Genomic DNA, 26,130 nt, shown 5'->3' with positions numbered 1-26,130 from the left:
CTGCTCAACACGGACAGTACGTATTCAAAGGGCCGATAAGACACTATCCTGACCATGAAAGATTTACTTTTTATGATAACAATCCAATTAACTGATAACATAGAGAAAACCACAAAGTGTTGGCCACAGAAATGTAACGCCAACTGATCTGGCGGGTCCTCAGTTACTCAATGCAAACGGGCTCTCCAGAACGCAACATAACACAACGCAAAAGAAATCTATCGCGATGGAGCAGTACAAACACACATCCACTTACGTTTTCGAAACGATGCACGAGGATAAGAGCTCGACCCGCTGGCATTTTCTTGTCTCACTCGTCTATCGATGGAAATCGATGCGGCTGAAATAAAAACACGTCCTCTCGCTCTCTCTACGGCCAAGAATGAAAGAAATAAAAATCACAGTTTTGCAGTGCACCAAGTACGGAACATTCACCTACAATTTCAGCAGTGGATTCACAAATACAACTCACCTTCCTTAGTCCTTACACCGCCACCGCATCTCCTTCCCTGCCCTGCCTGAAACGTTACCAACAAACCTTCCCATTAGCCAACTTTGCCACCGGGGTTTGGTGCGGGGACTAGCGCGAACGCAGGTCCCCACTACCAGAAATTATACGCTCGAGTTACCCACATTTGGGGTAATCGCAGGGTCAACCCAATCGAAGTGCAATGAAAGAGCCCTCACCTTGAGAGGACTGCCTCCCTGATCACAGTGCCTCCCGCGTCAGGTAAGTATGCCTTTTCAACCTCTCCGGAACCGCAAAACGCAACTTGTCTGCGCATACCATGTGGTAATGGGGGTCACGTGCTCCTCGTCCTGTCGTGTCGTGCTGTCCACTCGCTGCTATGCTACCTAGAAAAGAGAAGAGAATGTGAAGGTTGGTTGCTTGGTCATTTGTTCTGCTTTCACTTGATTATTTCTTCCCCAGAGGGAAGTGGGCCACGCTCGGAGGTAGTGCTATACCGAGGCAACCCGTGGCCGGGACGAGGCAAGCCTCTTTTCCACGGCCCAGTTCCAAAAATCAGTTTAATATATGAGCTGCTCGATGAGCAGCGTATCAGATATTAAGCTGATAAGAACAGATACTACACTTGATCTTAGCCAAAAGGCCGAGAAGCGATGCCCGTAAATGCTCACAGCGGACAAGGTGCTCCCAGTCTCATGGCCACGAGATATGGTGGTCCGATTACAATCCGTGCCAAGGAAGGAATGCCCAAAGCCAACCTGAAAGCGAGGCGCACACAACGATCGCCCTTGTACAGTGGGCAGCAGGACCAGCATTGCATGGCACTTGCGTTGACGGCAAGAGGACAAATGCACATTGTGCTTGCTCTGACCTCGTTTTTATTTTCCCTTATACAAAGTTAATTTTCACGGCGAATTACTTGTCTACGACCATACCACAGGGAAAACACCGGTTCTCGTCCGATCACCGAAGTTAAGCCCTGTCGGCGGGGTTAGTACTTGGATGGGAGACCGCCTGGGAATACCCCGTGTTGTAGGCTTCCCTTTTTCCTTCTGTACACTTGATTATCTCAAAAAATCTCAGTTTCCTTTAATGAAAGAACATTCCAAACCAGGTTTTTTGAAACACAACATGCCAACGATATGTCAAAGATGAGACATACAACAAAAACAAAATAGTTCACACGAGAAAGTGGAACTTGTATCCCAAGGGAGCGCGTGCGCGCGAGATCTTATCAATCCAACGTTTATGACATGAAACGTATCTTTTCGTGTGAGCAAAGAACAGGATACGACAAGTAAAAAATGCATGCACTGTTATGCATTAGATGGAAGTTAACCTAGCCCGGATGATATGCATACAACGAAGGCTACAACACTACAACATTGATCCTGCGAAAACGTGACTTACGTGACGTAGCGCACTTCAAAGTCTTACTGTGTTCCCTGCTCAACACGGACAGTACGTATTCAAAGGGCCGATAAGACACTATCCTGACCATGAAAGATTTACTTTTTATGATAACAATCCAATTAACTGATAACATAGAGAAACCACAAAGTGTTGGCCACAGAAATGTAACGCCAACTGATCTGGCGGGTCCTCAGTTACTCAATGCAAAACGGGCTCTCCAGAACGCAACATAACACAACGCAAAAGAAATCTATCGCGATGGAGCAGTACAAACACACATCCACTTACGTTTTTCGAAACGATGCACGAGGATAAGAGCTCGACCCGCTGGCATTTTCTTGTCTCACTCGTCTATCGATGGAAATCGATGCGGCTGAAATAAACACGTCCTCTCGCTCTCTCTACGGCCAAGAATGAAAGAAATAAAATCACAGTTTTGCAGTGCACCAAGTACGGAACATTCACCTACAATTTCAGCAGTGGAATTCACAAATACAACTCACCTTCCTTAGTCCTTACACCGCCACCGCATCTCCTTCCCTGCCCTGCCTGAAACGTTACCAACAAACCTTCCCATTAGCCAACTTTGCCACCGGGGTTTGGTGCGGGGACTAGCGCGAACGCAGGTCCCACTACCAGAAATTATACGCTCGAGTTACCCACATTTGGGGTAATCGCAAGGGTCAACCCAATCGAAGTGCAATGAAAGAGCCTCACCTTGAGAGGACTGCCTCCCTGATCACAGTGCCTCCCGCGTCAGGTAAGTATGCCTTTTCAACCTCTCCGGAACCGCAAAACGCAACTTGTCTGCGCATACCATGTGGTAATGGGGGTCACGTGCTCCTCGTCCTGTCGTGTCGTGCTGTCCACTCGCTGCTATGCTACCTAGAAAAGAGAAGAGAATGTGAAGGTTGGTTGCTTGGTCATTTGTTCTGCTTTCACTTGATTATTTCTTCCCCAGAGGGAAGTGGGCCACGCTCGGAGGTAGTGCTATACCGAGGCAACCCGTGGCCGGGACGAGGCAAGCCTCTTTTCCACGCCCAGTTCCAAAAATCAGTTTAATATATGAGCTGCTCGATGAGCAGCGTATCAGATATTAAGCTGATAAGAACAGATACTACACTTGATCTTAGCCAAAAGGCCGAGAACGATGCCCGTAAATGCTCACAGCGGACAAGGTGCTCCCAGTCTCATGGCCACGAGATATGGTGGTCCGATTACAATCCGTGCCAAGGAAGGAATGCCCAAAGCCAACCTGAAAGCGAGGCGCACACAACGATCGCCCTTGTACAGTGGGCAGCAGGACCAGCATTGCATGGCACTTGCGTTGACGGCAAGAGGACAAATGCACATTGTGCTTGCTCTGACCTCGTTTTTATTTTCCCTTATAACAAAGTTATTTTCACGGCGAATTACTTGTCTACGACCATACCACAGGGAAAACACCGGTTCTCGTCCGATCACCGAGTTAAGCCCTGTCGGGCGGGGTTAGTACTTGGATGGGAGACCGCCTGGGAATACCCCGTGTTGTAGGCTTCCCTTTTTCCTTCTGTACACTTGATTATCTCAAAAATCTCAGTTTCCTTTAATGAAAGAACATTCCAAACCAGGTTTTTTGAACACAACATGCCAACGATATGTCAAAGATGAGACATACAACAAAAACAAAATAGTTCACACGAGAAAGTGGAACTTGTATTCCCAAGGGAGCGCGTGCGCGCGAGATCTTATCAATCCAACGTTTATGACATGAAACGTATCTTTTCGTGTGAGCAAAGAACAGGATACGACAAGTAAAAAATGCATGCACTGTTATGCATTAGATGGAAGTTAACCTAGCCCGGATGATATGCATACAACGAAGGCTACAACACTACAACATTGATCCTGCGAAAACGTGACTTACGTGACGTAGCGCACTTCAAAGTCTTACTGTTTCCTGCTCAACACGGACAGTACGTATTCAAAGGGCCGATAAGACACTATCCTGACCATGAAAGATTTTACTTTTTATGATAACAATCCAATTAACTGATAACATAGAGAAACCACAAAGTGTTGGCCACAGAAATGTAACGCCAACTGATCTGGCGGGTCCTCAGTTACTCAATGCAAAACGGGCTCTCCAGAACGCAACATAACACAACGCAAAAGAAATCTATCGCGATGGAGCAGTACAAACACACATCCACTTACGTTTTCGAAACGATGCACGAGGATAAGAGCTCGACCCGCTGGCATTTTCTTGTCTCACTCGTCTATCGATGGAAATCGATGCGGCTGAAATAAACACGTCCTCTCGCTCTCTCTACGGCCAAGAATGAAAGAAATAAAATCACAGTTTTGCAGTGCACCAAGTACGGGAACATTCACCTACAATTTCAGCAGTGGAATTCACAAATACAACTCACCTTCCTTAGTCCTTACACCGCCACCGCATCTCCTTCCCTGCCCTGCCTGAAACGTTACCAACAAACCTTCCCATTAGCCAACTTTGCCACCGGGGTTTGGTGCGGGGACTAGCGCGAACGCAGGTCCCCACTACCAGAAATTATACGCTCGAGTTACCCACATTTGGGGTAATCGCAAGGTCAACCCAATCGAAGTGCAATGAAAGAGCCTCACCTTGAGAGGACTGCCTCCCTGATCACAGTGCCTCCCGCGTCAGGTAAGTATGCCTTTTCAACCTCTCCGGAACCGCAAAACGCAACTTGTCTGCGCATACCATGTGGTAATGGGGTCACGTGCTCCTCGTCCTGTCGTGTCGTGCTGTCCACACGCTCGCTGCTATGCTACCTAGAAAAGAGAAGAGAATGTGAAGGTTGGTTGCTTGGTCATTTGTTCTGCTTTCACTTGATTATTTCTTCCCCAGAGGGAAGTGGGCCACGCTCGGAGGTAGTGCTATACCGAGGCAACCCGTGGCCGGGACGAGGCAAGCCTCTTTTCCACGGCCCAGTTCCAAAAATCAGTTTAATATATGAGCTGCTCGATGAGCAGCGTATCAGATATTAAGCTGATAAGAACAGATACTACACTTGATCTTAGCCAAAAGGCCGAGAAGGATGCCCGTAAATGCTCACAGCGGACAAGGTGCTCCCAGTCTCATGGCCACGAGATATGGTGGTCCGATTACAATCCGTGCCAAGGAAGGAATGCCCAAAGCCAACCTGAAAGCGAGGCGCACACAACGATCGCCCTTGTACAGTGGGCAGCAGGACCAGCATTGCATGGCACTTGCGTTGACGGCAAGAGGACAAATGCACATTGTGCTTGCTCTGACCTCGTTTTTATTTTCCCTTATAACAAAGTTAATTTTCACGGCGAATTACTTGTCTACGACCATACCACAGGGAAAACACCGGTTCTCGTCCGATCACCGAAGTTAAGCCCTGTCGGGCGGGGTTAGTACTTGGATGGGAGACCGCCTGGGAATACCCCGTGTTGTAGGCTTCCCTTTTTCCTTCTGTACACTTGATTATCTCAAAAAATCTCAGTTTCCTTTAATGAAAGAACATTCCAAACCAGGTTTTTTGAACACAACATGCCAACGATATGTCAAAGATGAGACATACAACAAAAACAAAATAGTTCACACGAGAAAGTGGAACTTGTATTCCCAAGGGAGCGCGTGCGCGCGAGATCTTATCAATCCAACGTTTATGACATGAAACGTATCTTTTCGTGTGAGCAAAGAACAGGATACGACAAGTAAAAAATGCATGCACTGTTATGCATTAGATGGAAGTTAACCTAGCCCGGATGATATGCATACAACGAAGGCTACAACACTACAACATTGATCCTGCGAAAACGTGACTTACGTGACGTAGCGCACTTCAAAGTCTTACTGTTCCCTGCTCAACACGGACAGTACGTATTCAAAGGGCCGATAAGACACTATCCTGACCATGAAAGATTTACTTTTTATGATAACAATCCAATTAACTGATAACATAGAGAAACCACAAAGTGTTGGCCACAGAAATGTAACGCCAACTGATCTGGCGGGTCCTCAGTTACTCAATGCAAAACGGGCTCTCCAGAACGCAACATAACACAACGCAAAAGAAATCTATCGCGATGGAGCAGTACAAACACACATCCACTTACGTTTTCGAAACGATGCACGAGGATAAGAGCTCGACCCGCTGGCATTTTCTTGTCTCACTCGTCTATCGATGGAAATCGATGCGGCTGAAATAAACACGTCCTCTCGCTCTCTCTACGGCCAAGAATGAAAGAAATAAAATCACAGTTTTGCAGTGCACCAAGTACGGAACATTCACCTACAATTTCAGCAGTGGAATTCACAAATACAACTCACCTTCCTTAGTCCTTACACCGCCACCGCATCTCCTTCCCTGCCCTGCCTGAAACGTTACCAACAAACCTTCCCATTAGCCAACTTTGCCACCGGGGTTTGGTGCGGGGACTAGCGCGAACGCAGGTCCCCACTACCAGAAATTATACGCTCGAGTTACCCACATTTGGGGTAATCGCAAGGGTCAACCCAATCGAAGTGCAATGAAAGAGCCTCACCTTGAGAGGACTGCCTCCCTGATCACAGTGCCTCCCGCGTCAGGTAAGTATGCCTTTTCAACCTCTCCGGAACCGCAAAACGCAACTTGTCTGCGCATACCATGTGGTAATGGGGGTCACGTGCTCCTCGTCCTGTCGTGTCGTGCTGTCCACTCGCTGCTATGCTACCTAGAAAAGAGAAGAGAATGTGAAGGTTGGTTGCTTGGTCATTTGTTCTGCTTTCACTTGATTATTTCTTCCCCAGAGGGAAGTGGGCCACGCTCGGAGGTAGTGCTATACCGAGGCAACCCGTGGCCGGGACGAGGCAAGCCTCTTTTCCACGGCCCAGTTCCAAAAATCAGTTTAATATATGAGCTGCTCGATGAGCAGCGGTGAATGGCAGACCAAAGGTCACCAGTCGACAGACTCATCCAACGCCTGAGGCATTGGTCACCAGTATTAGGCGACAGAGGCGAAATAAAACTAAGCAAATCAGGTGGTACAGAGGGTGAATTAAGCAGGTGGCCCGAAGCGAAAAACGAGCTTGTTGGAAACATAGAGGCGATGACTCCATCCGCCCCCCACTGGCGGGCAAAATAACGTCGACGTCTCCGGGTTGAAAAACGCTTGAAGAGCAAGGGGAGGTGGAACTTGACACGGGCCTTTGCTCCCTCAATGACGGCGAGGGCCCCAGGTTGACAGAACGAAAGCGGTAGTCATTGCGGGCCAGCCAGATGTGAAACTTACAGGCACACAACAGGTAACTGAAGACTTTGGGCACTGCGTGAAGCTCAGTGGAATTGAAACCAAAAAGTAAATGGCGACGCTCAAGCACAGGACACATAGGCGAGAAATGAAAAAGGAGGGACTGTAGCCAACCAACAACACTTTGAGCAAGGGGACACACAAAGAGCAAATGCGACAGTGACTCGACGACAGGACCACAAAAACAAGCGGAGGAGACAGATAAACCAAAAGAGAGAAGACGCTCAGCAGTGTAAATCACACCATGAGCTACCTTCCAGGAGAAATCAACAACAAAGCGGTCAAAATCAAAGAAGTGGAACTGGCGCCACGTATCATACCAGTAAAGGTCCCCAAAGGAGGGAAAGAACTTAACTACACAGTGCGGTGTGACAGAGGAACAGGATAAAAGAAACTGGTAACCGACTTTGGCAGAGAAAAAAAGCCACGGAGGCGACAACGTGAGGGTCAGAGGATGCGAAAACCAAAGTTCCCCGGGAGGGGGAAAAAGAGCCACCAAGCGACTCCCAGGCCAAAAGCAAAGAGGAGTAAAATGGCGGTAACAGGGACCTGTCGAAGGCAGCGGGACGGGAGAAAACATCAAGAGAGGAGGCAGCAAAACACGATTGAAACCAGTACGACACAAAGGAGGACCAGCTTGACGAGGACAAAGTAGACCGTTTGACCCACTGACCCAGAAGCGACCAAACCTTGAGCTTAATGTCCACCACCGAGAAACCTCCCAGCGATGTGGGCTGAACGACCACAGCACGTGCAACGAGCTCCCGCTTGGTTTTCCAGAAGAATGAGAAAACAAGGGAGTTAAGTTCTTTAAGTACCCAGGGGGGCATGTGGACCAGGGATGCCACATACCAAACCCTGGCGAGGGCCAGGCAATTGATGACCAAAGCCTTGCCATGAAAAGACAAGGAGCGCTGACGCCAGGAGGAGAGGACGCGTTCCACAGCCTCTATCCGAGGCCGCCAATTAGTTCATCAATGTCATGCGGGCCAATGAAGACTCCGAGGATTTTAAGCTTAGAAGATGTCCAGTCGAGAGGGACAGGGGGGTCAGTTCGGCCAGCCCAAGACCCCAGCCACAAGCCGCGAGACTTTGTCAGGTTGAGCTTGGATCCAGAACCAAGCTCATACCTTGTGTAGGTGTCAAAAACAGCCCTAATGGAGGCATCGGAGGACAAGATGAGCGATGTGTCATCCGCGTACTGGGAAATTGGAGAGAGCGGTGAGGGCAGTCCAGGCAGCAAAGGTCCAGTAATGGCGGGATTTGCTCGAATATTGGCGGCCAAGACCTCAGCGACCATAACATACAGCAAAGGTGCGAGGGGGCAGCCTTGACGCACCCCCCGTGTGAGACTGAAAAAGTTTGAGACATGACCGTTAACAATGACAGCACTCTGAACAGCATTATAGAAAAGGCGGATCCAGCGCAGAAAGGAGGTTTGGAAACCCATTCTGCAGAGGGTGGCATGCAGAAAGGACCAATCAACGCGATCAAACGCTTTTTCTTGGTCGAGCGAGAGGATGGCACAAGGAGACCCGGATTGCGTGGCGTAATGGACCATGTCTCGGAGATAAGCGACGTTCTCACCAATATAACGACCGGGGACACCACAGGTTTGATCCTCAGCCACCACGGCATGAATAACCTTCAGGAGACGCCCAGCGATGACGCGGGCAGCGAGCTTGTAGTCCACACTAAGGAGGGAAATTGGCCGCCAGTTACGAGGGTTCAGCCGGTCACCCGTCTTAAAGATGAGAGAAATGATGCCTCGACGCTGAGAGAGGCTGAGAGTGCCAGCCTCATAACATGAGTTCAGGACGAGCACGAGGTCCTGTCCGAGCACCGGCCAGAATTTGACATAAAACTCCATAGGGAGGCCATCCAAGCCCGGGGTCTTGCCTCGAGCCATCCCACATAAAGCAGTATAACACTCCTCCGACTGGAGAGGACCATCACACTGTTGAGCCTGGTCGGCGGACAAGGTGGAGGTGAGGGCGTCGAGCAGGGAAAGAGCCACGTCCCCGTCAGTAGGCTCGGCACTAAACAAGTTAGAATAAAAGGAAGCAAAAGCCTGGCATAGGTCCTTTGAACTCGAGACCACTGTGCCATCATCGCATCGAAGTGCTGAAATAAGTCGGTCGGCGGCACGCTTCTTTTCCAGACGGAAGAAAAAGGCCGAGGAGGTTTCACCTTCCTCAACCCATTGGCCCGAGCACGGACTTGGGCTCCCCGAGCTGCCTCGAGGTCTAGGGCAGCAAGGGCAGACAGGGTAGAATGGTACGGCTCAACACAGGAGGTGAAACCGGCATCAACACGGTTCTTAAGATGCCCAGCTAGTCGGCCAAGGAGGTCTCGACACTGCGATGTTTTCTTTCGAGCGCTCAGCGCAATATTTAATTGTGAGGCCTTTGATTTGGCTCTTGCCCTTATCCCACCACTTAGCTAGTGACGGGAAGGACAGCATGGACTGCCTCCAAACGGACCAAAAATTAGTGATATGCTGGATATAGTCCTCATCATTGAGGACAGAAATGTTGAGCTTCCAGAAACTGTCCCAGGAGCAGCAATGTCTGGGACACTACAAGAAAGCACCACACCACAGTGATCCGAAAACGGACAAGGAATAATATCGCAAGTCAAGACTGATGGTAACAGGAGTACGGGGCACCAATGAGATCAATACGGGAGGCCATAAGGCCGTCTGAGCGAGTCCAAGAGAAGGCAGAATCGGAAGGATGCAGGTGCCTCCAAATGTCCAGACAACAGCAGGAGTCAAAAAGACGTTTTAAGGTAGCAGTACTTTCGCGGGAAGTGTCAGAGACATTGGAGCCCCGACGATCGAGGGCGCGGTCGAACACAGTGTTAAAGTCCCCGGCAAGGAAGGTCGGATAGGTGGGATCAACCCAAGACGAGACGTCGTCCAGGAAGTCGTCACGGGCTGGGTTGCGATTGGGGGCGTAGAGACAGCAGATACGAAACGGGTGCCCAGAATGGGTAAAGTGGCAAAAAACAACACGCCCAGCGGTGTCACACCAAGAGCTCGTAAGGGTGACCGTGGGGCGGAATAAAATGATGCAACCACAAGAGTGTGCAGAGCCAACAGAAGCAACTGCATTAAAACCAGATGAACGAAACCAGACTGACATTCACTGTCTGAAGAGCAGTGGGCCCTCTTGTAGGCAGACAATGTCAGGGACCTGAGGAAAGGAACGTAACCAGTGCAGAACACCAGCGCGCTTGGACGAGTCCCTGAGACCATTGGTGTTTAAGGAGAGGATAGAGAGAGCCATAACTGAGAAGAAAGAGAGAGACAGCACAACTAGGAGCGACGGCTCCGAACCGGGGCAGGGGGAGCCAAGGAGGGAAGGCCAGAATGAACAGCCCTCCCAGACTCCCTGCCCTTTCCAGACTTCGAGCGGCCGGGGACCGCAGAACCAGGAAGAGGTTTCTTCGCTTTCTTCTTAGACTTGACCTGATCATCAGAGGAAGCCTCAACATCCGAAAGTCCACGCTTAGTGACTGGTGAATCAGTCAGCTCGACCTCGTTAACCATTACGGGAGACAGAGATAGAACCTGTGGGGTATTTACAGGGGTTACATTGATGCCCGTTAAAGGGTCATCGTCACTAAATATACTTTGACTGTATTCAGTCTCATTAACTAGTTCATTATCATTCGTATCCATTTCTTTTCCATTATTACTATTATCCATTTCCATTTCTTTTCCATTAACTACAGCATTATTTGTCATTTCTTTTCCAGTAACTACATTATTACTATTATCCATTTCCATTTCTTTTCCATTAACTATAGTAGTATTGTCCATTACACCAACTACGTTACTACTAGTGTTAACATTGTATTACTCTGTGGCGCAGCCAAACCATCAGACGCAGCGGCGGGGGAGGCAGCCACCTGCACGCGCGTCGAGGACCCACCATTACCGTTTTAGGGAGGGCCGCACCCTCCTTAACATTTACTGGTGGCAGGAGAGGCCATGGGTGGAGTACCAGGGGGGATAACTCATTGTCCCTGAGGTCGGTGTGGGAACCCCAACTTGAAATACCAGGTTGCGTGGGGGCAGGAGGACGAAGGGTTACCCCCTCGTCCCCAGAGTCCTCATGGTCAGAGCTTGCAGGAGAAGTGGGAAGGTCCTCAGGACCAGAACTGACATCCAGGAGGGGAGGCAGCGACTCCGGGGGAGTGGCACCAACAACAAGTGAAGCGGACGGATGGGCGGGGGTCGCAGGCGAAGATGGTGGGTTCCCCCAGGCATTGGGGGGGTTGGGCAATCCCTGGCCATGTGACCAGGCTCCCGACACCTGCGGCACTTCCCGCGCAAGTCACAGTTTTTGGTGAGGTGTTCCCCACGACAGATATCACATTCGGCCGGCTGACCCACATACCACACCTTACATTTATATCCAGCAATGTCCAGATTACGAGGGATCCGGCCAGAACGAACCATTTTGATGATACGGGCTCCAGTGCAGATTGCAGGGTCACCCGGGTAATGCTGGTGCCTTATCGTCTCCACCTTCCCGTACGAGGAAAAGTAGGGCCGGAGGCGATCATCACTCTCCTCAAAGGGATAGTGATACAACATAACATTTTGAGCTCGAGGCCCAGCATACATGACTTTGCACTTAGCACCAGCTAAAGTGACAAAATCATAACCTTCAACAATATTTTTACATTTTGGGTCAGCGAAAGTAATCTGAACCAGTTTTACGGGAACAAACTGAATACTGTCAATCACAAAGGGGGTGAACTTTCCCTTGATGGCTGTAACAAGTTCCGCCCTGGGAACAGAGGTTGGAACATCGGAAAGGTCGAGGACTACTGTCCTCTTAAAGGCCGCAAGAGGCATGATGAAAAGGGAAAAAGAGAAAAAACAGTCCCCCCGGAAAGCAAAGCTCCCAGGAAGGGAACAGAAAGACTGGCTACCCTGGGTTATGGCAGGACGCCAAGCATAAGTCCCCAGGAGGGTCACCAGTAAAACTCAGGAATCAAAAATCTTACCACAAATCCCAAAAACGCTTGTCCCCACACTCCAATTCCAATACGGAACTTACGCGTACCACAAGGAAAGGCACGAACCTGGCAGATAATAAAAACCCGCGTCAGGTAAGTATGCCTTTTCAACCTCTCCGGAACCGCAAAAACGCAACTTGTCTGCGCATACCATGTGGTAATGGGGGTCACGTGCTCCTCGTCCTGTCGTGTCGTGCTGTCCACTCGCTGCTATGCTACCTAGAAAAGAGAAGAGAAATGTGAAGGTTGGTTGCTTGGTCATTTGTTCTGCTTTCACTTGATTATTTCTTCCCCAGAGGGAAGTGGGCCACGCTCGGAGGTAGTGCTATACCGAGGCAACCCGTGGCCGGGACGAGGCAAGCCTCTTTTCCACGGCCCAGTTCCAAAAATCAGTTTAATATATGAGCTGCTCGATGAGCAGCGTATCAGATATTAAGCTGATAAGAACAGATACTACACTTGATCTTAGCCAAAAGGCCGAGAAGCGATGCCCGTAAATGCTCACAGCGGACAAGGTGCTCCCAGTCTCATGGCCACGAGATATGGTGGTCCGATTACAATCCGTGCCAAGGAAGGAATGCCCAAAGCCAACCTGAAAGCGAGGCGCACACAACGATCGCCCTTGTACAGTGGGCAGCAGGACCAGCATTGCATGGCACTTGCGTTGACGGCAAGAGGACAAATGCACATTGTGCTTGCTCTGACCTCGTTTTTATTTTCCCTTATAACAAAGTTAATTTTCACGGCGAATTACTTGTCTACGACCATACCACAGGGAAAACACCGGTTCTCGTCCGATCACCGAAGTTAAGCCCTGTCGGGCGGGGTTAGTACTTGGATGGGAGACCGCCTGGGAATACCCCGTGTTGTAGGCTTCCCTTTTTCCTTCTGTACACTTGATTATCTCAAAAAATCTCAGTTTCCTTTAATGAAAGAACATTCCAAACCAGGTTTTTTGAACACAACATGCCAACGATATGTCAAAGATGAGACATACAACAAAAACAAAATAGTTCACACGAGAAAGTGGAACTTGTATTCCCAAGGGAGCGCGTGCGCGCGAGATCTTATCAATCCAACGTTTATGACATGAAACGTATCTTTTCGTGTGAGCAAAGAACAGGATACGACAAGTAAAAAATGCATGCACTGTTATGCATTAGATGGAAGTTAACCTAGCCCGGATGATATGCATACAACGAAGGCTACAACACTACAACATTGATCCTGCGAAAACGTGACTTACGTGACGTAGCGCACTTCAAAGTCTTACTGTTCCCTGCTCAACACGGACAGTACGTATTCAAAGGGCCGATAAGACACTATCCTGACCATGAAAGATTTACTTTTTATGATAACAATCCAATTAACTGATAACATAGAGAAACCACAAAGTGTTGGCCACAGAAATGTAACGCCAACTGATCTGGCGGGTCCTCAGTTACTCAATGCAAAACGGGCTCTCCAGAACGCAACATAACACAACGCAAAAGAAATCTATCGCGATGGAGCAGTACAAACACACATCCACTTACGTTTTCGAAACGATGCACGAGGATAAGAGCTCGACCCGCTGGCATTTTCTTGTCTCACTCGTCTATCGATGGAAATCGATGCGGCTGAAATAAACACGTCCTCTCGCTCTCTCTACGGCCAAGAATGAAAGAAATAAAATCACAGTTTTGCAGTGCACCAAGTACGGAACATTCACCTACAATTTCAGCAGTGGAATTCACAAATACAACTCACCTTCCTTAGTCCTTACACCGCCACCGCATCTCCTTCCCTGCCCTGCCTGAAACGTTACCAACAAACCTTCCCATTAGCCAACTTTGCCACCGGGGTTTGGTGCGGGGACTAGCGCGAACGCAGGTCCCCACTACCAGAAATTATACGCTCGAGTTACCCACATTTGGGGTAATCGCAAGGGTCAACCCAATCGAAGTGCAATGAAAGAGCCTCACCTTGAGAGGACTGCCTCCCTGATCACAGTGCCTCCCGCGTCAGGTAAGTATGCCTTTTCAACCTCTCCGGAACCGCAAAACGCAACTTGTCTGCGCATACCATGTGGTAATGGGGGTCACGTGCTCCTCGTCCTGTCGTGTCGTGCTGTCCACTCGCTGCTATGCTACCTAGAAAAGAGAAGAGAATGTGAAGGTTGGTTGCTTGGTCATTTGTTCTGCTTTCACTTGATTATTTCTTCCCCAGAGGGAAGTGGGCCACGCTCGGAGGTAGTGCTATACCGAGGCAACCCGTGGCCGGGACGAGGCAAGCCTCTTTTCCACGGCCCAGTTCCAAAAATCAGTTTAATATATGAGCTGCTCGATGAGCAGCGGTGAATGGCAGACCAAAGGTCACCAGTCGACAGACTCATCCAACGCCTGAGGCATTGGTCACCAGTATTAGGCGACAGAGGCGAAATAAAACTAAGCAAATCAGGTGGTACAGAGGGTGAATTAAGCAGGTGGCCCGAAGCGAAAAACGAGCTTGTTGGAAACATAGAGGCGATGACTCCATCCGCCCCCCACTGGCGGGCAAAATAACGTCGACGTCTCCGGGTTGAAAAACGCTTGAAGAGCAAGGGGAGGTGGAACTTGACACGGGCCTTTGCTCCCTCAATGACGGCGAGGGCCCCAGGTTGACAGAACGAAAGCGGTAGTCATTGCGGGCCAGCCAGATGTGAAACTTACAGGCACACAACAGGTAACTGAAGACTTTGGGCACTGCGTGAAGCTCAGTGGAATTGAAACCAAAAAGTAAATGGCGACGCTCAAGCACAGGACACATAGGCGAGAAATGAAAAAGGAGGGACTGTAGCCAACCAACAACACTTTGAGCAAGGGGACACACAAAGAGCAAATGCGACAGTGACTCGACGACAGGACCACAAAAACAAGCGGAGGAGACAGATAAACCAAAAGAGAGAAGACGCTCAGCAGTGTAAATCACACCATGAGCTACCTTCCAGGAGAAATCAACAACAAAGCGGTCAAAATCAAAGAAGTGGAACTGGCGCCACGTATCATACCAGTAAAGGTCCCCAAAGGAGGGAAAGAACTTAACTACACAGTGCGGTGTGACAGAGGAACAGGATAAAAGAAACTGGTAACCGACTTTGGCAGAGAAAAAAAGCCACGGAGGCGACAACGTGAGGGTCAGAGGATGCGAAAACCAAAGTTCCCCGGGAGGGGGAAAAAGAGCCACCAAGCGACTCCCAGGCCAAAAGCAAAGAGGAGTAAAATGGCGGTAACAGGGACCTGTCGAAGGCAGCGGGACGGGAGAAAACATCAAGAGAGGAGGCAGCAAAACACGATTGAAACCAGTACGACACAAAGGAGGACCAGCTTGACGAGGACAAAGTAGACCGTTTGACCCACTGACCCAGAAGCGACCAAACCTTGAGCTTAATGTCCACCACCGAGAAACCTCCCAGCGATGTGGGCTGAACGACCACAGCACGTGCAACGAGCTCCCGCTTGGTTTTCCAGAAGAATGAGAAAACAAGGGAGTTAAGTTCTTTAAGTACCCAGGGGGGCATGTGGACCAGGGATGCCACATACCAAACCCTGGCGAGGGCCAGGCAATTGATGACCAAAGCCTTGCCATGAAAAGACAAGGAGCGCTGACGCCAGGAGGAGAGGACGCGTTCCACAGCCTCTATCCGAGGCCGCCAATTAGTTCATCAATGTCATGCGGGCCAATGAAGACTCCGAGGATTTTAAGCTTAGAAGATGTCCAGTCGAGAGGGACAGGGGGGTCAGTTCGGCCAGCCCAAGACCCCAGCCACAAGCCGCGAGACTTTGTCAGGTTGAGCTTGGATCCAGAACCAAGCTCATACCTTGTGTAGGTGTCAAAAACAGCCCTAATGGAGGCATCGGAGGACAAGATGAGCGATGTGTCATCCGCGTACTGGGAAATTGGAGAGAGCGGTGAGGGCAGTCCAGGCAGCAAAGGTCCAGTAATGGCGGGATTTGCTCGAATATTGGCGGCCAAGACCTCAGCGACCATAACATACAGCAAAGGTGCGAGGGGGCAGCCTTGACGCACCCCCCGTGTGAGACTGAAAAAGTTTGAGACATGACCGTTAACAATGACAGCACTCTGAACAGCATTATAGAAAAGGCGGATCCAGCGCAGAAAGGAGGTTTGGAAACCCATTCTGCAGAGGGTGGCATGCAGAAAGGACCAATCAACGCGATCAAACGCTTTTTCTTGGTCGAGCGAGAGGATGGCACAAGGAGACCCGGATTGCGTGGCGTAATGGACCATGTCTCGGAGATAAGCGACGTTCTCACCAATATAACGACCGGGGACACCACAGGTTTGATCCTCAGCCACCACGGCATGAATAACCTTCAGGAGACGCCCAGCGATGACGCGGGCAGCGAGCTTGTAGTCCACACTAAGGAGGGAAATTGGCCGCCAGTTACGAGGGTTCAGCCGGTCACCCGTCTTAAAGATGAGAGAAATGATGCCTCGACGCTGAGAGAGGCTGAGAGTGCCAGCCTCATAACATGAGTTCAGGACGAGCACGAGGTCCTGTCCGAGCACCGGCCAGAATTTGACATAAAACTCCATAGGGAGGCCATCCAAGCCCGGGGTCTTGCCTCGAGCCATCCCACATAAAGCAGTATAACACTCCTCCGACTGGAGAGGACCATCACACTGTTGAGCCTGGTCGGCGGACAAGGTGGAGGTGAGGGCGTCGAGCAGGGAAAGAGCCACGTCCCCGTCAGTAGGCTCGGCACTAAACAAGTTAGAATAAAAGGAAGCAAAAGCCTGGCATAGGTCCTTTGAACTCGAGACCACTGTGCCATCATCGCATCGAAGTGCTGAAATAAGTCGGTCGGCGGCACGCTTCTTTTCCAGACGGAAGAAAAAGGCCGAGGAGGTTTCACCTTCCTCAACCCATTGGCCCGAGCACGGACTTGGGCTCCCCGAGCTGCCTCGAGGTCTAGGGCAGCAAGGGCAGACAGGGTAGAATGGTACGGCTCAACACAGGAGGTGAAACCGGCATCAACACGGTTCTTAAGATGCCCAGCTAGTCGGCCAAGGAGGTCTCGACACTGCGATGTTTTCTTTCGAGCGCTCAGCGCAATATTTAATTGTGAGGCCTTTGATTTGGCTCTTGCCCTTATCCCACCACTTAGCTAGTGACGGGAAGGACAGCATGGACTGCCTCCAAACGGACCAAAAATTAGTGATATGCTGGATATAGTCCTCATCATTGAGGACAGAAATGTTGAGCTTCCAGAAACTGTCCCAGGAGCAGCAATGTCTGGGACACTACAAGAAAGCACCACACCACAGTGATCCGAAAACGGACAAGGAATAATATCGCAAGTCAAGACTGATGGTAACAGGAGTACGGGGCACCAATGAGATCAATACGGGAGGCCATAAGGCCGTCTGAGCGAGTCCAAGAGAAGGCAGAATCGGAAGGATGCAGGTGCCTCCAAATGTCCAGACAACAGCAGGAGTCAAAAAGACGTTTTAAGGTAGCAGTACTTTCGCGGGAAGTGTCAGAGACATTGGAGCCCCGACGATCGAGGGCGCGGTCGAACACAGTGTTAAAGTCCCCGGCAAGGAAGGTCGGATAGGTGGGATCAACCCAAGACGAGACGTCGTCCAGGAAGTCGTCACGGGCTGGGTTGCGATTGGGGGCGTAGAGACAGCAGATACGAAACGGGTGCCCAGAATGGGTAAAGTGGCAAAAAACAACACGCCCAGCGGTGTCACACCAAGAGCTCGTAAGGGTGACCGTGGGGCGGAATAAAATGATGCAACCACAAGAGTGTGCAGAGCCAACAGAAGCAACTGCATTAAAACCAGATGAACGAAACCAGACTGACATTCACTGTCTGAAGAGCAGTGGGCCCTCTTGTAGGCAGACAATGTCAGGGACCTGAGGAAAGGAACGTAACCAGTGCAGAACACCAGCGCGCTTGGACGAGTCCCTGAGACCATTGGTGTTTAAGGAGAGGATAGAGAGAGCCATAACTGAGAAGAAAGAGAGAGACAGCACAACTAGGAGCGACGGCTCCGAACCGGGGCAGGGGGAGCCAAGGAGGGAAGGCCAGAATGAACAGCCCTCCCAGACTCCCTGCCCTTTCCAGACTTCGAGCGGCCGGGGACCGCAGAACCAGGAAGAGGTTTCTTCGCTTTCTTCTTAGACTTGACCTGATCATCAGAGGAAGCCTCAACATCCGAAAGTCCACGCTTAGTGACTGGTGAATCAGTCAGCTCGACCTCGTTAACCATTACGGGAGACAGAGATAGAACCTGTGGGGTATTTACAGGGGTTACATTGATGCCCGTTAAAGGGTCATCGTCACTAAATATACTTTGACTGTATTCAGTCTCATTAACTAGTTCATTATCATTCGTATCCATTTCTTTTCCATTATTACTATTATCCATTTCCATTTCTTTTCCATTAACTACAGCATTATTTGTCATTTCTTTTCCAGTAACTACATTATTACTATTATCCATTTCCATTTCTTTTCCATTAACTATAGTAGTATTGTCCATTACACCAACTACGTTACTACTAGTGTTAACATTGTATTACTCTGTGGCGCAGCCAAACCATCAGACGCAGCGGCGGGGGAGGCAGCCACCTGCACGCGCGTCGAGGACCCACCATTACCGTTTTAGGGAGGGCCGCACCCTCCTTAACATTTACTGGTGGCAGGAGAGGCCATGGGTGGAGTACCAGGGGGGATAACTCATTGTCCCTGAGGTCGGTGTGGGAACCCCAACTTGAAATACCAGGTTGCGTGGGGGCAGGAGGACGAAGGGTTACCCCCTCGTCCCCAGAGTCCTCATGGTCAGAGCTTGCAGGAGAAGTGGGAAGGTCCTCAGGACCAGAACTGACATCCAGGAGGGGAGGCAGCGACTCCGGGGGAGTGGCACCAACAACAAGTGAAGCGGACGGATGGGCGGGGGTCGCAGGCGAAGATGGTGGGTTCCCCCAGGCATTGGGGGGGTTGGGCAATCCCTGGCCATGTGACCAGGCTCCCGACACCTGCGGCACTTCCCGCGCAAGTCACAGTTTTTGGTGAGGTGTTCCCCACGACAGATATCACATTCGGCCGGCTGACCCACATACCACACCTTACATTTATATCCAGCAATGTCCAGATTACGAGGGATCCGGCCAGAACGAACCATTTTGATGATACGGGCTCCAGTGCAGATTGCAGGGTCACCCGGGTAATGCTGGTGCCTTATCGTCTCCACCTTCCCGTACGAGGAAAAGTAGGGCCGGAGGCGATCATCACTCTCCTCAAAGGGATAGTGATACAACATAACATTTTGAGCTCGAGGCCCAGCATACATGACTTTGCACTTAGCACCAGCTAAAGTGACAAAATCATAACCTTCAACAATATTTTTACATTTTGGGTCAGCGAAAGTAATCTGAACCAGTTTTACGGGAACAAACTGAATACTGTCAATCACAAAGGGGGTGAACTTTCCCTTGATGGCTGTAACAAGTTCCGCCCTGGGAACAGAGGTTGGAACATCGGAAAGGTCGAGGACTACTGTCCTCTTAAAGGCCGCAAGAGGCATGATGAAAAGGGAAAAAGAGAAAAAACAGTCCCCCCGGAAAGCAAAGCTCCCAGGAAGGGAACAGAAAGACTGGCTACCCTGGGTTATGGCAGGACGCCAAGCATAAGTCCCCAGGAGGGTCACCAGTAAAACTCAGGAATCAAAAATCTTACCACAAATCCCAAAAACGCTTGTCCCCACACTCCAATTCCAATACGGAACTTACGCGTACCACAAGGAAAGGCACGAACCTGGCAGATAATAAAAACCCGCGTCAGGTAAGTATGCCTTTTCAACCTCTCCGGAACCGCAAAAACGCAACTTGTCTGCGCATACCATGTGGTAATGGGGGTCACGTGCTCCTCGTCCTGTCGTGTCGTGCTGTCCACTCGCTGCTATGCTACCTAGAAAAGAGAAGAGAAATGTGAAGGTTGGTTGCTTGGTCATTTGTTCTGCTTTCACTTGATTATTTCTTCCCCAGAGGGAAGTGGGCCACGCTCGGAGGTAGTGCTATACCGAGGCAACCCGTGGCCGGGACGAGGCAAGCCTCTTTTCCACGGCCCAGTTCCAAAAATCAGTTTAATATATGAGCTGCTCGATGAGCAGCGTATCAGATATTAAGCTGATAAGAACAGATACTACACTTGATCTTAGCCAAAAGGCCGAGAAGCGATGCCCGTAAATGCTCACAGCGGACAAGGTGCTCCCAGTCTCATGGCCACGAGATATGGTGGTCCGATTACAATCCGTGCCAAGGAAGGAATGCCCAAAGCCAACCTGAAAGCGAGGCGCACACAACGATCGCCCTTGTACAGTGGGCAGCAGGACCAGCATTGCATGGCACTTGCGTTGACGGCAAGAGGACAAATGCACATTGTGCTTGCTCTGACCTCGTTTTTATTTTCCCTTATAACAAAGTTAATTTTCACGGCGAATTACTTGTCTACGACCATACCACAGGGAAAACACCGGTTCTCGTCCGATCACCGAAGTTAAGCCCTGTCGGGCGGGGTTAGTACTTGGATGGGAGACCGCCTGGGAATACCCCGTGTTGTAGGCTTCCCTTTTTCCTTCTGTACACTTGATTATCTCAAAAAATCTCAGTTTCCTTTAATGAAAGAACATTCCAAACCAGGTTTTTTGAACACAACATGCCAACGATATGTCAAAGATGAGACATACAACAAAAACAAAATAGTTCACACGAGAAAGTGGAACTTGTATTCCCAAGGGAGCGCGTGCGCGCGAGATCTTATCAATCCAACGTTTATGACATGAAACGTATCTTTTCGTGTGAGCAAAGAACAGGATACGACAAGTAAAAAATGCATGCACTGTTATGCATTAGATGGAAGTTAACCTAGCCCGGATGATATGCATACAACGAAGGCTACAACACTACAACATTGATCCTGCGAAAACGTGACTTACGTGACGTAGCGCACTTCAAAGTCTTACTGTTCCCTGCTCAACACGGACAGTACGTATTCAAAGGGCCGATAAGACACTATCCTGACCATGAAAGATTTACTTTTTATGATAACAATCCAATTAACTGATAACATAGAGAAACCACAAAGTGTTGGCCACAGAAATGTAACGCCAACTGATCTGGCGGGTCCTCAGTTACTCAATGCAAAACGGGCTCTCCAGAACGCAACATAACACAACGCAAAAGAAATCTATCGCGATGGAGCAGTACAAACACACATCCACTTACGTTTTCGAAACGATGCACGAGGATAAGAGCTCGACCCGCTGGCATTTTCTTGTCTCACTCGTCTATCGATGGAAATCGATGCGGCTGAAATAAACACGTCCTCTCGCTCTCTCTACGGCCAAGAATGAAAGAAATAAAATCACAGTTTTGCAGTGCACCAAGTACGGAACATTCACCTACAATTTCAGCAGTGGAATTCACAAATACAACTCACCTTCCTTAGTCCTTACACCGCCACCGCATCTCCTTCCCTGCCCTGCCTGAAACGTTACCAACAAACCTTCCCATTAGCCAACTTTGCCACCGGGGTTTGGTGCGGGGACTAGCGCGAACGCAGGTCCCCACTACCAGAAATTATACGCTCGAGTTACCCACATTTGGGGTAATCGCAAGGGTCAACCCAATCGAAGTGCAATGAAAGAGCCTCACCTTGAGAGGACTGCCTCCCTGATCACAGTGCCTCCCGCGTCAGGTAAGTATGCCTTTTCAACCTCTCCGGAACCGCAAAACGCAACTTGTCTGCGCATACCATGTGGTAATGGGGGTCACGTGCTCCTCGTCCTGTCGTGTCGTGCTGTCCACTCGCTGCTATGCTACCTAGAAAAGAGAAGAGAATGTGAAGGTTGGTTGCTTGGTCATTTGTTCTGCTTTCACTTGATTATTTCTTCCCCAGAGGGAAGTGGGCCACGCTCGGAGGTAGTGCTATACCGAGGCAACCCGTGGCCGGGACGAGGCAAGCCTCTTTTCCACGGCCCAGTTCCAAAAATCAGTTTAATATATGAGCTGCTCGATGAGCAGCGATCAGATATTAAGCTGATAAGAACAGATACTACACTTGATCTTAGCCAAAAGGCCGAGAAGCGATGCCCGTAAATGCTCACAGCGGACAAGGTGCTCCCAGTCTCATGGCCACGAGATATGGTGGTCCGATTACAATCCGTGCCAAGGAAGGAATGCCCAAAGCCAACCTGAAAGCGAGGCGCACACAACGATCGCCCTTGTACAGTGGGCAGCAGGACCAGCATTGCATGGCACTTGCGTTGACGGCAAGAGGACAAATGCACATTGTGCTTGCTCTGACCTCGTTTTTATTTTCCCTTATAACAAAGTTAATTTTCACGGCGAATTACTTGTCTACGACCATACCACAGGGAAAACACCGGTTCTCGTCCGATCACCGAAGTTAAGCCCTGTCGGGCGGGGTTAGTACTTGGATGGGAGACCGCCTGGGAATACCCCGTGTTGTAGGCTTCCCTTTTTCCTTCTGTACACTTGATTATCTCAAAAAATCTCAGTTTCCTTTAATGAAAGAACATTCCAAACCAGGTTTTTTGAACACAACATGCCAACGATATGTCAAAGATGAGACATACAACAAAAACAAAATAGTTCACACGAGAAAGTGGAACTTGTATTCCCAAGGGAGCGCGTGCGCGCGAGATCTTATCAATCCAACGTTTATGACATGAAACGTATCTTTTCGTGTGAGCAAAGAACAGGATACGACAAGTAAAAAATGCATGCACTGTTATGCATTAGATGGAAGTTAACCTAGCCCGGATGATATGCATACAACGAAGGCTACAACACTACAACATTGATCCTGCGAAAACGTGACTTACGTGACGTAGCGCACTTCAAAGTCTTACTGTTCCCTGCTCAACACGGACAGTACGTATTCAAAGGGCCGATAAGACACTATCCTGACCATGAAAGATTTACTTTTTATGATAACAATCCAATTAACTGATAACATAGAGAAACCACAAAGTGTTGGCCACAGAAATGTAACGCCAACTGATCTGGCGGGTCCTCAGTTACTCAATGCAAAACGGGCTCTCCAGAACGCAACATAACACAACGCAAAAGAAATCTATCGCGATGGAGCAGTACAAACACACATCCACTTACGTTTTCGAAACGATGCACGAGGATAAGAGCTCGACCCGCTGGCATTTTCTTGTCTCACTCGTCTATCGATGGAAATCGATGCGGCTGAAATAAACACGTCCTCTCGCTCTCTCTACGGCCAAGAATGAAAGAAATAAAATCACAGTTTTGCAGTGCACCAAGTACGGAACATTCACCTACAATTTCAGCAGTGGAATTCACAAATACAACTCACCTTCCTTAGTCCTTACACCGCCACCGCATCTCCTTCCCTGCCCTGCCTGAAACGTTACCAACAAACCTTCCCATTAGCCAACTTTGCCACCGGGTTTGGTGCGGGGACTAGCGCGAACGCAGGTCCCCACTACCAGAAATTATACGCTCGAGTTACCCACATTTGGGGTAATCGCAAGGGTCAACCCAATCGAAGTGCAATGAAAGAGCCTCACCTTGAGAGGACTGCCTCCCTGATCACAGTGCCTCCCGCGTCAGGTAAGTTTTTTGTGTTTAAGGCGAATGGCTGGCCCCCCGGTAGGGTGAGTGCAATGGCCACCAGACATAACGACTAATCCGTCACACAACAACGGTTCACCTTAAACGGGGGAGCACCAGCTCGTCAAACGTCACCGAGGAATCGAACCTCGCCCCTACGAACATTAAACAAGACACAAACAGCTATGAACTGCATCTAGGAGACGCCTCGTCCGACTTACACTCCCGAAAGGCAATTCAATGGTAAACAAACGGACACATAAAACGACGTAAACGACAAAAACAAAAAGCACATGGATAAACAATGTGAAAGGCATAGCCCTGGTGAATGGCAGACCAAAGGTCACCAGTCGACAGACTCATCCAACGCCTGAGGCATTGGTTCACCAGTATTAGGCGACAGAGGCGAAATAAAACTAAGCAAATCAGGTGGTACAGAGGGTGAATTAAGCAGGTGGCCCGAAGCGAAAAACGAGCTTGTTGGAAACAATAGAGGCGATGACTCCATCCGCCCCCCACTGGCGGGCAAAATAACGTCGACGTCTCCGGGTTGAAAAACGCTTGAAGAGCAAGGGGAGGTGGAACTTGACACGGGCCTTTGCTCCCTCAATGACGGCGAGGGCCCCAGGTTGGACAGAACGAAAGCGGTAGTCATTGCGGGCCAGCCAGATGTGAAACTTACAGGCACACAACAGGTAACTGAAGACTTTGGGCACTGCGTGAAGCTCAGTGGAATTGAAACCAAAAAGTAAATGGCGACGCTCAAGCACAGGACACATAGGCGAGAAATGAAAAAGGAGGGACTGTAGCCAACCAACAACACTTTGAGCAAGGGGACACACAAAGAGCAAATGCGACAGTGACTCGACGACAGGACCACAAAAACAAGCGGAGGAGACAGATAAACCAAAAGAGAGAAGACGCTCAGCAGTGTAAATCACACCATGAGCTACCTTCCAGGAGAAATCAACAACAAAGCGGTCAAAATCAAAGAAGTGGAACTGGCGCCACGTATCATACCAGTAAAGGTCCCCAAAGGAGGGAAAGAACTTAACTACACAGTGCGGTGTGACAGAGGAACAGGATAAAAGAAACTGGTAACCGACTTTGGCAGAGAAAAAAGCCACGGAGGCGACAACGTGAGGGTCAGAGGATGCGAAAACCAAAGTTCCCCGGGAGGGGGAAAAAGAGCCACCAAGCGACTCCCAGGCCAAAAGCAAAGAGGAGTAAAATGGTGGTAACAGGGACCTGTCGAAGGCAGCGGGACGGGAGAAAACATCAAGAGAGGAGGCAGCAAAACACGATTGAAACCAGTACGACACAAAGGAGGACCAGCTTGACGAGGACAAAGTAGACCGTTTGACCCACTGACCCAGAAGCGACCAAACCTTGAGCTTAATGTCCACCACCGAGAAACCTCCCAGCGATGTGGGCTGAACGACCACAGCACGTGCAACCAGCTCCCGCTTGGTTTTCCAGAAGAATGAGAAAACAAGGGAGTTAAGTTCTTTAAGTACCCAGGGGGGCATGTGGACCAGGGATGCCACATACCAAACCCTGGCGAGGGCCAGGCAATTGATGACCAAAGCCTTGCCATGAAAAGACAAGGAGCGCTGACGCCAGGAGGAGAGGACGCGTTCCACAGCCTCTATCCGAGGCCGCCAATTAGGTTCATCAATGTCATGCGGGCCAATGAAGACTCCGAGGATTTTAAGCTTAGAAGATGTCCAGTCGAGAGGGACAGGGGGGTCAGTTCGGCCAGCCCAAGACCCCAGCCACAAGCCGCGAGACTTTGTCAGGTTGAGCTTGGATCCAGAACCAAGCTCATACCTTGTGTAGGTGTCAAAAACAGCCCTAATGGAGGCATCGGAGGACAAGATGAGCGATGTGTCATCCGCGTACTGGGAAATTGGAGAGAGCGGTGAGGGCAGTCCAGGCAGCAAAGGTCCAGTAATGGCGGGATTTGCTCGAATATTGGCGGCCAAGACCTCAGCGACCATAACATACAGCAAAGGTGCGAGGGGGCAGCCTTGACGCACCCCCCGTGTGAGACTGAAAAAGTTTGAGACATGACCGTTAACAATGACAGCACTCTGAACAGCATTATAGAAAAGGCGGATCCAGCGCAGAAAGGAGGTTTGGAAACCCATTCTGCAGAGGGTGGCATGCAGAAAGGACCAATCAACGCGATCAAACGCTTTTTCTTGGTCGAGCGAGAGGATGGCACAAGGAGACCCGGATTGCGTGGCGTAATGGACCATGTCTCGGAGAT

General features: G+C 49.8%; 21 non-coding genes across 21 annotated transcripts; 6 read left to right on the top strand and 15 right to left on the bottom strand.

Annotated features, from left to right (window-relative positions):
- Positions 1-574: 574 nt before the first annotated feature.
- Positions 575-738, bottom strand: LOC137990533 (U1 spliceosomal RNA). The gene has a single exon (XR_011121492.1). It is a non-coding gene; the product is annotated as a U1 spliceosomal RNA (small nuclear RNA).
- Positions 739-932: 194 nt separating this feature from the next.
- LOC137990543 (U2 spliceosomal RNA) lies at positions 933-1,124 on the bottom strand. Its single transcript, XR_011121502.1, has one exon. It is a non-coding gene; the product is annotated as a U2 spliceosomal RNA (small nuclear RNA).
- A 266-nt stretch (positions 1,125-1,390) lies between these two features.
- Positions 1,391-1,508, top strand: LOC137990512 (5S ribosomal RNA). The gene has a single exon (XR_011121474.1). It is a non-coding gene; the product is annotated as a 5S ribosomal RNA (ribosomal RNA).
- Positions 1,509-2,487: 979 nt separating this feature from the next.
- On the bottom strand, positions 2,488-2,650 carry LOC137990529 (U1 spliceosomal RNA). Its single transcript, XR_011121489.1, has one exon. It is a non-coding gene; the product is annotated as a U1 spliceosomal RNA (small nuclear RNA).
- Positions 2,651-2,844: 194 nt separating this feature from the next.
- LOC137990552 (U2 spliceosomal RNA) lies at positions 2,845-3,034 on the bottom strand. Its single transcript, XR_011121509.1, has one exon. It is a non-coding gene; the product is annotated as a U2 spliceosomal RNA (small nuclear RNA).
- Positions 3,035-3,300: 266 nt separating this feature from the next.
- On the top strand, positions 3,301-3,418 carry LOC137990511 (5S ribosomal RNA). The gene has a single exon (XR_011121473.1). It is a non-coding gene; the product is annotated as a 5S ribosomal RNA (ribosomal RNA).
- Positions 3,419-4,395: 977 nt separating this feature from the next.
- On the bottom strand, positions 4,396-4,558 carry LOC137990531 (U1 spliceosomal RNA). The gene has a single exon (XR_011121490.1). It is a non-coding gene; the product is annotated as a U1 spliceosomal RNA (small nuclear RNA).
- Positions 4,559-4,755: 197 nt separating this feature from the next.
- Positions 4,756-4,947, bottom strand: LOC137990544 (U2 spliceosomal RNA). Its single transcript, XR_011121503.1, has one exon. It is a non-coding gene; the product is annotated as a U2 spliceosomal RNA (small nuclear RNA).
- Positions 4,948-5,213: 266 nt separating this feature from the next.
- On the top strand, positions 5,214-5,332 carry LOC137990508 (5S ribosomal RNA). Its single transcript, XR_011121470.1, has one exon. It is a non-coding gene; the product is annotated as a 5S ribosomal RNA (ribosomal RNA).
- A 976-nt stretch (positions 5,333-6,308) lies between these two features.
- Positions 6,309-6,472, bottom strand: LOC137990526 (U1 spliceosomal RNA). The gene has a single exon (XR_011121486.1). It is a non-coding gene; the product is annotated as a U1 spliceosomal RNA (small nuclear RNA).
- Positions 6,473-6,666: 194 nt separating this feature from the next.
- LOC137990501 (U2 spliceosomal RNA) lies at positions 6,667-6,857 on the bottom strand. Its single transcript, XR_011121464.1, has one exon. It is a non-coding gene; the product is annotated as a U2 spliceosomal RNA (small nuclear RNA).
- A 5,639-nt stretch (positions 6,858-12,496) lies between these two features.
- LOC137990542 (U2 spliceosomal RNA) lies at positions 12,497-12,688 on the bottom strand. Its single transcript, XR_011121501.1, has one exon. It is a non-coding gene; the product is annotated as a U2 spliceosomal RNA (small nuclear RNA).
- Positions 12,689-12,955: 267 nt separating this feature from the next.
- Positions 12,956-13,074, top strand: LOC137990507 (5S ribosomal RNA). The gene has a single exon (XR_011121469.1). It is a non-coding gene; the product is annotated as a 5S ribosomal RNA (ribosomal RNA).
- Positions 13,075-14,050: 976 nt separating this feature from the next.
- Positions 14,051-14,214, bottom strand: LOC137990524 (U1 spliceosomal RNA). Its single transcript, XR_011121484.1, has one exon. It is a non-coding gene; the product is annotated as a U1 spliceosomal RNA (small nuclear RNA).
- Positions 14,215-14,408: 194 nt separating this feature from the next.
- On the bottom strand, positions 14,409-14,599 carry LOC137990500 (U2 spliceosomal RNA). Its single transcript, XR_011121463.1, has one exon. It is a non-coding gene; the product is annotated as a U2 spliceosomal RNA (small nuclear RNA).
- A 5,639-nt stretch (positions 14,600-20,238) lies between these two features.
- Positions 20,239-20,430, bottom strand: LOC137990541 (U2 spliceosomal RNA). Its single transcript, XR_011121500.1, has one exon. It is a non-coding gene; the product is annotated as a U2 spliceosomal RNA (small nuclear RNA).
- Positions 20,431-20,697: 267 nt separating this feature from the next.
- Positions 20,698-20,816, top strand: LOC137990506 (5S ribosomal RNA). The gene has a single exon (XR_011121468.1). It is a non-coding gene; the product is annotated as a 5S ribosomal RNA (ribosomal RNA).
- Positions 20,817-21,792: 976 nt separating this feature from the next.
- Positions 21,793-21,956, bottom strand: LOC137990523 (U1 spliceosomal RNA). Its single transcript, XR_011121483.1, has one exon. It is a non-coding gene; the product is annotated as a U1 spliceosomal RNA (small nuclear RNA).
- A 194-nt stretch (positions 21,957-22,150) lies between these two features.
- On the bottom strand, positions 22,151-22,341 carry LOC137990551 (U2 spliceosomal RNA). Its single transcript, XR_011121508.1, has one exon. It is a non-coding gene; the product is annotated as a U2 spliceosomal RNA (small nuclear RNA).
- A 267-nt stretch (positions 22,342-22,608) lies between these two features.
- Positions 22,609-22,727, top strand: LOC137990505 (5S ribosomal RNA). The gene has a single exon (XR_011121467.1). It is a non-coding gene; the product is annotated as a 5S ribosomal RNA (ribosomal RNA).
- A 975-nt stretch (positions 22,728-23,702) lies between these two features.
- LOC137990528 (U1 spliceosomal RNA) lies at positions 23,703-23,866 on the bottom strand. Its single transcript, XR_011121488.1, has one exon. It is a non-coding gene; the product is annotated as a U1 spliceosomal RNA (small nuclear RNA).
- Positions 23,867-26,130: the final 2,264 nt, after the last annotated feature.

Source organism: Montipora foliosa, unplaced genomic scaffold, assembly GCF_036669935.1.
Source record: "Montipora foliosa isolate CH-2021 unplaced genomic scaffold, ASM3666993v2 scaffold_94, whole genome shotgun sequence".
NCBI classification, from domain to species: domain Eukaryota; kingdom Metazoa; phylum Cnidaria; class Anthozoa; order Scleractinia; family Acroporidae; genus Montipora; species Montipora foliosa.
The sequence above is the reverse complement of the archived record's forward strand: the minus strand, read 5'-3'. Positions and strand labels throughout refer to the sequence as shown.